The sequence below is a fragment of the Argiope bruennichi genome, chromosome 4 (genome assembly GCF_947563725.1).
Source record: "Argiope bruennichi chromosome 4, qqArgBrue1.1, whole genome shotgun sequence".
In the NCBI taxonomy this organism is placed as follows: Eukaryota; Metazoa; Arthropoda; class Arachnida; order Araneae; family Araneidae; genus Argiope; species Argiope bruennichi.
Window position 1 is genome coordinate 3274819 of NC_079154.1, and position 13334 is coordinate 3288152.

Consider the following 13334-nt stretch of genomic DNA (forward strand, 5'->3'; position numbering starts at 1 on the left):
GTTGTAAAACTTCTTGAAATTACCCGTTGATCTTCAAAATAGACACAAAGCAATGCCGTTACTGGTCGAACAATGTGAGATGATGCACCATCTTGCATGAAGACAGTAGTCCTTAAACATTATCGTTCTTGTAACGCAAGAATGACTTGCTGCTGAAGAAGGTCGCGGTAAAGGGCACCCGTAACGGAACACCTTTGAGGGCCAAGAGGCGTGTTCTCCTCAAAAAAAAAAAAAAAAAAAAAAAAAAAAAGGACCAGGAATGAAATCAGCAGTAAAACCACACCCTACAGTGATGTAATCAGGATCTAGAGACTGTTCATGCACACCATTAACACTTGCAGTGCTCATATTCGACAGTTCTGAGTATTAACTGCTCCGCCTAGGATAAAATGAGCCTCGTACGACCACAAAATGTTCCAAGGCAATGAATTGTCCACGGCTATTCCGGCTAAAAAATTCTAGCAAATTAATTTCGCTTCTCCGGATCTTTAGGATTCAGCACTTGCACATGATGGATGTGTATGGATACCAATTTGCAATGGGTCGAAGAACTTTTCGTACTGTAAACCAAGGGAGGGACGAATCACGTGTCCCCGCTTGAGCACTTGATGAAGAATATTACGAATTAGACGCTTTTTCGACACGGCAAGAGCGACAACTTCCGCAGTTTCATTTGAAATCTGTTTCCGTTCTCTTCCTTGTTCCACAACCAACTCTCCAGTCTCTTCAAATTTAATAATCATCTTTTTCAAAGCCTGCCTGGACATAGGCCCTTTTCTTAAGTCTTTCAAGCGCCGATATTCTCGCAGTGCAGGTGACAAATTACTGCTGTTCTGATAAAACAACTTTATCAGTAAAGCTCTTCCTTTCTTCTCTAACGACATGGCGAAGAATGATTTTGCGGCAGTGAGTACTGGCTTTTTAAATTACTCTAAATTTGCATAACGGCCTTTATCGTACATGAAAGCCGCCATCTATCGGCCGAAATTTGAACTTATTTTTTTTTTCGCAGATTTCTTTTCCCCATGATCCATACAACCTAAATATCAAGTTTCTTCGACATCCTTCCACTAGAGAGGACACTACGTAGGTCTAAACAGGATAACTTTAATTATAACCACCCTGTATATCGACAAAATTCTGACGCAGTCGGTACATATTTTAAGCCTTAAATACTGTTAATACTTAAATAGGTAGTTGCGAGTTGCCGCTATTTTCATTGGAGACATGTTGTTGCGGGTAACTGGCAATTGAAAAATGTGTGTTTAGTGATAGAAAATAGTTGGTTAATAACTCAAAAATATTGGAGTTATTTGTGAACCCGACTCGTAACGATATTTGGTAGTAACATAAATAAGTAAACCAGAAACAATTCCACTGCTCTGTCTTTGACTGTCTGTAACAATAATTTAAGTTACTCTTTCTGATTTTTCATTATTCCGTTTAATAAACTATAAATGCTCTTCTGGAGACTATATAACTAACATGGAACTACTATTTCTTTCATTACTTACATTTCATATAAAGAAAAGGAATTCCGAATAAAATATACTTAGAAGTAGTCGATTTTAACTTTTAAAGTTATTATTCATAAACCCAAAAATGATCCGGAAATGATGGAAATTCTATTTTTTTTGTGTATTTCATGCAAAATGCAAACATTTTTATCGTATACAAGTTCTTGTTATATATTTTATTATGGTTTATTGCTGACATTTCTGCCCTTTAAAATGAAAGAGCTTAGTATATTACGGAACACGACGAGCGTTTATTTCCTTTTTTGAAGAAAAATTTTTCAAAATTTTTCAAAGTCAGCCAAAATGAACTCCTTATGGAATTAATGATAAAATGAATTATTTATTGGATCCAAGCAGAAAAAGAATTCCTCACGTACTTTTTGTCAAATATAGACAAACTGATGTATAAACCTATGTGTTACAAAGTGTAAAAAATCAAGAGCTTACGAAAAGGAGAAAAAATCAAGAAAATTTCTACTCCCAGAACCTTAAAACTAAAACTACAATGCTTAAAACCCTCTGGGAAGACGAGAAAAAAGCAAAGTAGAACAGAATAGATTGTATAAAAAAAACTACAATCTCATTTTCGCTCAATTTTTGTAGAGTTTCAGTTTCCCTTTTCTTCCGGATCATCTTTTATGAAATTTTCCTTAAGTATTTCAGAGAACTTTTAAAGTAGATAAAAAAGACTACGCCAGTTCAATAAATCTCGAATTTAAGTGTAAAAAACGGTTTCAAAATAATAGTTTTCTGGTTTTAGAATATTTCTGTCGGTGAAAAGCAAATGAAATTCCGATTAACTTTTCAAATGAAGCGCTTGAAAGAGACATAAAATTCTTTCCAATTACTGTAAGAAATAAAGTTTTGCATATTTAGTTTTTCTTTTTCTTCGATTTTGGGAACAATATATTTTTTTTTCATTTGTACTCTTTTAATAAAGAATTTTCAACTAAATTGTAATTGACGTTTAAAACTGAAACAAATAATGTAATTGTTTCAAATTTTTAAGCCTTGTTCTCCCTACGAATAAATAGTAGTAAACTTATTCGTAAAATAGTACTACTATTTTAGTAGATTAATAGCTTACATGGTCACAGAAAGAAAATTCTTTCTCCATAGGAAAATAATTATTGATAAATATTCTTTTCATGAGGGAATACAGAGAGATATTTCAAATATTTGTGGAAATTAAATTGGTTGGTTAATTTGAAAACCAAAAAAAAAATATTTTAAATATCTGTAAGAAATGTATTTAAAGGTACTGAATTTAGAATTCGAAGTATTTAATTTTATCTGTTATTATAAGATTTTCTTTTACTTTAATAGGAGTTTCTACGTTCTTTTTGAAATTATTTTCATACGATTTTGAGTTGCTATATATTTTATTCATAATGAATTATTTAAATGAGAATTCGTCTTTTTAAAAATGACAATTAACAATCGTGACAATATTAAATTTTTTAACAAATCGTGTACAGTACATGAAACATAAAACAGAAATCAGCTATCTTTTATATTTTGGATTTTACAATTACATTTATATATTTAACATTCGAACGATTCTAAATGCATAATCTGAGACACATTACAAAAATTGTATTTCACAAATTCTATGCACATTTAAAAATTACAAGCACATTTCCCAAATTCTAAGCACATTTAAAAATTACAAGCACATTTCACTAACTATGAGCACATTTTAAAAATTACAGCTGATAAATTGGAAAATTTATTATTTGCTGACTATTATTTTAGGAGTTGTTTATAGAAATTTTTTTGCATGTTTTTGAAATTCAAGAAATTATTTTTACTTTCTACTTCTTAATTTCATTTTTTTATTTATAATTTTTCTAAGCAATTTTATTTAGGGCTTCAAATTTCGTCCTTACTTTTACATGAATATTTTAGTCATTTTGTGTGATCAAAACAATTCTTCTTAAACTAATTAGTGCTGTTTAAGACGTACAACACCGATTGTTTTCGTCTTATTATTTTCATTTTGTTTATAAATGGAATTAGTGGGAAATGCAGATCTTTTTCTTAAAATTTAAAGTTGAAATTATTTAGTATTATTACATGATTTTGTTTAAAATAAGGAAAAGAAATGTTTTCAATGTAATGTGGGAATGAAATGATATTTTATGAATTTACGAAATGGAGATTCTGAAAATGTTCATGATTTGGGCAGTTTTGCTGAATATTGTTACGGAACTTCAATTCCACTAAGTCAGTAAAATTCACCGGGTTCGCTTGCAATGGGTGTATGGTGTGAAAACAATCAGCAAGCCTCAATTTACGAACGACGATAATTTTTATTATGTACGAAGAGACGAGTACACAGAGATGACAAATGCGCAGACGAGACGCACACAAGACGACACACAACAGCATACTATAACAAACAGTAGCCCACAAGTCGCAATGGCTAGTAATAATAACAAACACAGCACAGAAAGTGGCTAGACATAATTCAGCAGGAAAGGAAATCTCCGTAGCTTCACTGTATGGTCTCTTCAAACGGCTGCAATTCACCACTGTCTCCCCGCTTTAGCTGTATCCAGTTGCAGCTGCCAAAATATATATTGCACGACTGGCTACTCCACATACGACACGATGCTGCTTCTACAATAAATACAAGGACTTGGCACACAGCTCAGTTCGGTAATCGCTTGAGTTCCACATAACGCTTGTTGCTTCGCTATCCTCTCGTCACTATGAATCTATAATGAATGAAGGCAGCTTGAAACTGCCGGTCTTTTATAGTTCCCAGGAGGCTATCCGAGAAGGTTCTGGACCTATCAGGCGTATCTTCCTATTGCCTCAATGGTAAAAATTCTTCAAGTTTCCAGTATTATCTAGTTTATGGCCAAAGTCGCCAAATAATCGCCAAGTTTATCGCCAAGCTTTGGAATTACTGATTCGGCACCTAATCAGCATCCATCAGGTCTGATCTTAAAACAGTCTTTTCAATGATTGAACTAAACGTGCTGGGAAGCAACATTACAAGTTTGTAAAAATATAATGGTTAGAGTTATGAAAACATTTGTAATCAGTTATTATAGTTGAGATTCAGATCAGAGCTAATTCAACAATGATTATTTTTCTAAAAACAATATGCAGGATAACTTTTACTCTGACAAAGATAAGAATATGAAATAAGATAGAATATAAAGTCCTATATTGTCATAGAATTATATTTCATTTATAGGACACTTCATATCGCATCCTTTTTCTCATATATAAAAAAACAGCTATTGAAAAGAAGATTCATGTAATTGAAGATAGTAGTAAGATTATAGCAAAGAAGACGGAGCCATGTACCAAAAACATTTTTATTGAAATTGAGACCTCTTTAAAATTTATTAATTTTTATATTTTGACGAGACAATAAACTACTTAAATAAGAACATCTAAAATAACTGAAGAATAATTTAATCAGAACAACTTCTGCAAAGAAACTATAAGCAATGGGTTTACTTTGTTGTAAGTGTATTTGTAACAATTATAGCGCATATATAACAATAAACAAAGTATATATCTCATAAATGTTTAGATTTTCAAGTGTCAATATTCATAAAAATATCAAAGTTTGATGCGGAATAAGATGTCTTCACAAATACCATGAAAAGAACATTCACGTTCTCATTCACTAGAACACATTTGATATATATTGATTCATTTGAGAAGGTTCCAGTGGATCTCTCTCATTTCTAGGATCTTTTGAGTTCAGGTTCCTAAGAATATTGGAACACACAGGTTTCTCTTTCAGAAAATAAGAAGTATTCTTTACCACATCAAAAATCGTAATGATAGCCCACGTTTTTAAGGGATTGATATTGTTACAGAAATTCAGCTAAAATCCCACATCTGCTACTAAATGTTAAGGAGCTTCCTCCAAGTCTGTAAAGTCAAAGGTTTCGCATATAGTGGGTGTAGGTGTAAGGCAATCATCAGACCTCAATATCAAACGACGACTTTTATTAAATACGAAGACACGAATACACAGACGTACACAAGCAACACACAACATACTATAACAAACAGTAGCCTACATGCAGCAAGTAGTAATCGCTACCAACAACAACTACAGCACACAAAGCGGCCAGACAGAAATCAGCATTTAACTATTCCCTGCGGTCTCTCGAAATCGTCTGCAATTCTCCAATGTCACTTCACTTTAGCTGTATTCAACTGCTGACTCACTATTATACAACTGGTTATCCCATACCCGAATCGATGTTGTTTCTATAATAATCTCCAGGACTTGGTACACAGCTCAATTCACCAATCACTTGCGCTCATGCCTGATCCAACTCCTTCGTTCTCCTGATCCTTCTCTGGACTGATCCAACTACTTCGCCGTTGACTCGCTATACGACTCTATACCAAATACACAACTATCTTCAACTTGGCCTGCCAGCTTTTTATATTTCCCGAGACAGGACAGGGAAGGTTTTCGAACAAAGAAGCATATATTCGCTCCTATTGGCTCTATCGTCGAAAATTCTAATATCATTCATTTTGTTGCCAAAGCTTCTAATCAGTATCCAATAAAGCTGATCGTAAAACGGTCTTTCCTACGATGAGACCAACTGTGTTGGGAAGCAATATTACAGATTCATAACATTATACAAAAGGGAGTCTCTTTTTTATAATGAATGAGCTCAATCCCCATATTGAACGATTCCAAATAAATGTATATTCAGACATTGTTTGAGGGTTTTTTAAAAAAAAAACCTTAAACCTTTTAATAAAACTCGTACAAGGGTATTTGAAAAATCACAATCAACTGAAGGGAAAAGAAATTTCACAGTGATATCCAGGTATGTTGATAATTTCGATAAATGGGCGTTTGGTACTTGCAAGTATTGATAGGAATAGGTCGTAGAAATTAAGGCTTTAGACTAATATCGATAACATTTAGCAATTCATCTTTTAAATTAAGTTTTATCAATTTTTAAAAAATTTATTTCGACATTTTGCAATGTTGTTAAAATTTACACATGTAATATTTTGTAATTTTTTTAATATAACTAAACAACCGAATTTATCTAATACTAGTCGCCTTTGGCGACCAGCCGGTTCACCAATCTTAATGCTCATTAAAATTTTAATAATAAAATATTTTATGCAACTCCTATTTTAATAGCTTCTTCATCAAAATATTTTAAAGCTACAAATTTTGATAGTCATATAATTCATTCATAGTATTATAAAGGCCTTCAACCATAACGTAATGTGTATCTCTCTAATTTTCTTTTAGCTCCCGTAGAATTTATGCTTTAAATTAAAGTGGAAATGGTTAAATTGCAATTAATATAAGGAAATGTTTTACTGAAACGAAGCATTTTTTTAAAAATATGAGTACTGAAAACAGAGTCTCTGAGTATTTAAACTAAACATTATGGGGACTAAAGAATATCTTCCTTAATTTCTGTAATATCTCAAGAAGTTTTCTACAAAATTTTCTCAGATTCATCATGAACAGATCAATTAATTAATAATGTTTCGTTTTAAGTGCATGAAACTCTGAGAAAATAAACAGAATCGTTTAAAATAATCGGTCGAAAACAGGTTAAGCCTTCAAAACGTCCGTATCCGTTGTCAACAATCAGAACACAATGCGCATGCGTGACTTTTCAACGCCAGTTATGGTAACGCAAATGCGTGAATTTTTCTACGCCAGTTGGGGTAACGCTATGCAGATTAGAAATTTTTAATTTCTTTTATTCTGTTTTATTTTAATTCAAAAGTTCTTCAGAATGAATCTGAAATATCGATTAATTAACAATTTTTAATTTTAAATGCATCAAACATTAAGAAAATAAACAGAATCGTTTGAAATAATCGGCCGAAAAATGTTAAGCCTAGCCTCATTACTGTTGGAAAAAAAAACTGAAGCCTTACTCATTTGACGGTGGGGAAAATGAAAAGATTTTTTGGCGGGAAAGTTAGTTTTTAATTAATAGTTAAAATTCTAATTAAAAATTCAAAAAAAGGTACCCCAGGTGCACATTCCCGACCTCTAAGGTATACATGCACCAAAAGGTATACATTTGGTATCTGTAGGTCATACGGTCTGGCCTATAGAGCACCAACACACACACACAGTGAGCTTTATGTAAATACAGATATAAAAATGAATTTTTGTTTACTAGTATCTTATGCGCTATCGCATCGTTTAACCGATTCCGATGACACTTGGTTAACTTAATGCTTGCACCTGCGCGAAGGTTATATTTTAAAATTGACAATTGACAAAAGACAAACAGTAAACAGCAAACTGCCCATGTCATTCGGAGTCAATCGCAAATATATCAAACAATATAAAATAATTATGATTGATGTCAATCAATGTGAGTGAAATGAAATCACAAATATTTAGTTCAAACTTTAACTTTTTCTTTTCATTAATGAATAGTCATCTACATAGGATGTTGTCATTCAGCGTGCACAATATTTCGGCTGTGGCGAACCGCACATATTATTCAGAATTGATCTCACAATACAAAAAAGAATTCTTATTATCGATGCTGATCAAGTTATATATATAATGGGAATTTTCCAATGCAGACAGTCATTTTTCTATTTATCCAGTGAATAGACAAACGATGTTTCGATTATACAAGTGTATACCGTGTTGATAGTTTCCTCAAGAAATATGCCACCCAAACGTTCGTCACTTAGTTGATCCAGCAGCGCAGCATGTAGAAAAAAACCAAATTCGAGCTTCTCAAACAAACGAGACGCTACAAGCGAGCAATGAAACTGATCTTTTTACGAATTGCAAATTCATGTGCTTCAGAATCTCAAGATTAACATGCGGCAAGAATCGAAAGACAACGTTTATGTGCTAACGGATTAGGCGCATCAGAATCAGTAGACCAACATGCGACAACTATTTTTAACGGAAAATCCATTGTATAAGACGTGCTCATTCCACGCATTTCCATTATTCCTACTGACATGTCTTTTGATTTCAAACGACTGCAATTTCCCATTTCTACTTGCATTCTCGATGATCATCTACAAGGTGCAAGGTCAATCACTCCAAGTGCTCGAATTGAGCAAAGATCAATGTGCTTCACATGGTCAGTTGTATGCTGGATGTTTATGTGTCGGACAGCCAAGAAATTTATTTGCTTTTGGTGAAGACGGAGAAACAAAAAATACCGCCTATCCTAAAACATTTGAAAAATAAAGGAAAAAAAAAGAATAAATATCATTTGTACTTCTCCTTTATATATCATTCAATCTCAATGAATGCATTCATTGCCGATAAAAAAATAAATATTATTCTTTCTATTATTCCTAATTAAACGAGAGAGCTTTTTAAATTTCAAACGATATTTCCAAAATTATTTCCCTTGCGACAGCAACGCACCAGGTACCAGCTAGTGTAATTATAAATAAATGGGGGATGGCTAATGAAAATAATCTTTTTTTTTACAAATTACTACATATCTAAATATTCAACATGCTGGAAAACATCAATAATGAAAAAATAACATTAATAAAAGGGTATAAAAAATGACATAGAATCAGCTGAAAAAGAAGATTTGATATGCATTTATAGTCCATTTTTTTTAAGTCTGTAATCTAAAAGTAGAAGATATTTTGGTCGAATAATTTTGCATTTTAGTGTAGAAAGAGGCACGTGAAATTCTGTTGTAAATTTTAAAAACAACTGTTAAGTAAAGAATATAATGCTTTATTATGTATAAAATATTTCTTTACGTACAACACAAATTAATCACTTAGCTAGTTTTGAATGAATATTCTTTCTTCAATTTTCTATAAAACTATTTTATGGTAACTGCAGTATCAGCAGGAGCTTTCAAGCCACTGATAAATTTTATTTTATTCGTGCATTTATACTATTTCACAATAAATTATTTCAACTGTTCTAAATATTCTGTGAAAAAAGTTTTTTTTTATATTCAGGAGCGAAAGGGCCAATTTTTAATATGATTTACATATATTGTAATTAATTCTGTAGATATTTTCCCTTTGTTGCCAAAATTTAAAAAAAATTATCTACATAATGAATCCAAATAAAAATAAAAACGGTAATATTTTGAAAAGAAACTAATACAAGATTTATTTCGAAAAGCATTTAAAATCTGTTTACGGGCCATCGATTACCAGCGTCACCATCACGAATTGTTAAATTACCTGCCATTAAATGAAACAGCCATTACATTTCTTTCTCTGTCGCTACTAATGGGAGCAAAATGGGATAAATAGTACTTTGCGAATCATAACCATCCCGTGGAGTTGAAAGGAACAGCCTGCTCATTACAAACCGACTTCGTAGAATATCAGTAAAAAGACCCAACAAGGTAGAAGTTTTTTCTAAAATATATATGGTGATGAAGTGTTTATGGTTAATCGATAAATTTATAGGACACTTAAAATAATGAAGCATGTGCAATGACTAAACTATGGAGCTTAATAACTAGTTTGCATGAAAAAAAATCAACGAAATTTTGATTTATTTCTGTATGATTTCATTTATGAACTTGCGATTGTATTTGGAAAAGTATCTGAATGACGGGCACAGAGAAATAGTTTTTGCATTGGTTTGCAAAATATTTTATCGACGTAAATGAACATTAACGAAGACGGAAGACAGGGGAACTTTTTTATAAGTTATTTTCCCCATTGTTACATCATCTGACGTAATAAATTACAAACACGCATTATTCACAATCAAATCTTGAATCCTGAAACGTTTTCTTACTGAGTATTTGTAGTAAACATATTAGAATTAGTTTTTAGTAAATCAGAACAATTATCTTGAAATTTTCTTATTATTGTTTATACATTTATAATGCGATGTAATTATTCTACTAATTAATTAGTAATGTTGCTGAACCTCCTTCATCCGTTACTTTACTTCTGTAAAGTTTCTCATTTTGATTCTGAGGGATATACTCGGGAAGGTGTAATATAGTATGTTTAAAAACTGACATTCACCATTCCGCCGTAAGTCCTTAGACTCTTTCTGCTCTGCTGCTACTTCATCATGGTGGAAGGATGCTTTTGGTTGGTTGGTTGGTTGGTTGGTTGGTTGGTTGGTTAGTTTGGTTTTTCTGTCTCAAGAACCATATTTGGCTATGCTGCGCTAAGCAAATGGCGAAGCCAAGGAGCAAACTGTAAAAACACACATGTTAAAATGTAAAAGCATAAGACATCAAGGATGTTGTTGGACAGAATGGGCGAGGTACGTCAAAAGTATATAATCCTGTTAGATTCATCCAAGGTATGAAGGTCATTCCAACTGCTCCTTTCCCATTATCATATTTTTGGATTCATAAAGATGATCCGCCCTTTGAGAATATTTCATCGACTTCTCGATCTTCATATGAGGAGAGAATTCCCATGAAGGACGATCCAGGAATGCGAGCACTTATGAGTACTATATACAGGGTGTTGCCAAATTCGACTGACAAATTCAGGGGGTGATAGTAGGCATCAAGAGGATAAAAAAATCCAAATTATGTTTCAACTATAATTCTTTTAATTGAAAGCACATTCTTAAAAGTGTTTTTAAGGTAGTGTTAGGTAGGTAATTCCAGAGAACGAAAAGGTAGTTTGCAACCCTTATCTGCATAAATATTAAAATTAAAAAATAAGCCATGAAAATGTAAGGAATTTTCAACTCTTTAATTTGATATAAGCATGTAGTGTGAAAATTGTGGAAATTTTAAGATATTCAAGAAAAACAAAAATGGCTATCAGAAAACCTCGTTGCAACATCGGTACCGATGTTTGCAGAGGGTGTTGTGAAATTCGAAAGATAAATTCAGAGCGGTGATAGTAGGCATTAAGAAGATGAAAAATTAACAGAAATCATAGGTTACGGGTAACGTTTATTCAGTGAAAAATTGCAAAATAAGACGTCGAAAAAAAATGAGCCCGGTGAAGAGAATGGCCCTATGAATGCGAGGGTTAGGAATAAGATAACCGAGAAGAAGAAGCTTTCTCATATTAAGTTTTCCATGCGTTCGAAGAAAATAAAAGCAGCAAAGCAATAAGAATGTTCCTTCACTTAAAAAAAAAATCATAGTTGAAAAATGATTTATTATTTTTTTTTTTGCAGTTTCCAACCATTTTCGGATTCCTTATATTTTTGTATTCCCATGTATATTTATACTATCTATATTATTATATATTTTCGCCTAATAAACGTCGTTTGGGACCTTATGTTGTAAGGTGACTTTTTATGCTCTTGATGCTACTAACACCCTTCTGAATTTGTTGGTCGAATTCGTCTACGCCACGCATAATCCAGAAAACACAGTCTGACCTTGAGTTGTTTTCTCCACATTTTAAAAAGTGATAAAGCTTCATTTTTCCATACTTAAACTTTTATCATAAAGTCCGTTGTGGTAGAATGAATATCATTACGTTAGATAAAAAAAACCCTCATAAATACTCAATCCAAATTGTTGAAATGCTGGCTTGTAACAGTGTGAATAATGGAATCCAATAATATTTCATTGTTGACTAAGAAATGGCATTTAAAAACTTAAACATTTGGATTAATGCATTCTTTTAACTTCTGACAATTAAAGTTAAAGGTTTCTTTTTTGCACTCTAAAACTAACTTTTCTGGTTCTAATTATGATTTGATGTAGGCTACTACTAAAATTAAGCATGCTTAAATTAACTTTTAGCACTATGTGAAATTGCAACAGCAAAATGATTATATTTATAAATGAACAAGGATTTATTTTATATGATTATTGATTCATTATTTTTTTAAATCCTTTGTGTCTTCATTTGGTTACAGTAAACGAGGAAGATCGATTCGTCAACATTCTCTTACACGTCAGGCATTTTTGAGAAACTCAAATCCGTATTTAGCTACGAGCATTCAGAATTTGAAAGCAGAAATTAGGAACTCTGCCTAAAGCTCATTAATGTTTCTGAAGAGAACGGATCGACTTTGACAATCCGGAGAACGAAACGATGAATACAGTTCAGAAGTCGTCAGATTCTTCGTCGCTATAAAAGAACAAGAGTGTTCATTCGTTAGGGAAATTAAAAGTATACTACACTCCCAAGCATTTGTTCTGCGATTATCCGGCTTCCGCACTACCCGGCCTAGTGTTCTTTTATCGTATCCTACGATTTATTTTAATGTTTTGTTTATATTTCCTGCATTTAATTAGGCATTACAGAATTTATATTAAAATGTGAACAGTTTATATCCTTTAACTTACTCTTTCCCTCATAAATTCTTGAAACGTGCAATGCAGTATATATAAACTACCAGTACAGAATCTTCTATTTTAACTCGACACCTGATCGGCAACTGCTTCTAAGATTCACCGGGCCATGCTCACGTTTTACGTGGCTTGAGATGAATGGAGGGCTTAGTTCTCAATAACATGTAAGAAAATACGTATTACGTAAAACATTTGGTATAAAAACATTGTCGTCTAGTATTGGTGGGCAAAGAAATGAGTTCATAAAACCCCAGCCTGCCTGGCTTTTTTGTTATCCGGCCTGCCCTTCCGCCACATTAGACCGGATACACGGGACGGTAATGATATGTTTGACGGAGCGCCTAGCCCCGAGGGTTGGGGCTTAATCCCCGGTAAATGGAAAAAACTATTGTGAGACTTGGCTTTCAGTATTTAACGTGATCATCTTCGCAAATAGGTCCGATGAACTGTGTTACAGGAACAGGCAGGAGATGAGGAGTGAGGTGCATGACGAAGCAAAGGTAACAAATGTCTGACAGGACGACCGGATACCCGGGAGTGTACTGTATCGCTTTTATAGACTGCCAATGCATGACTGTCA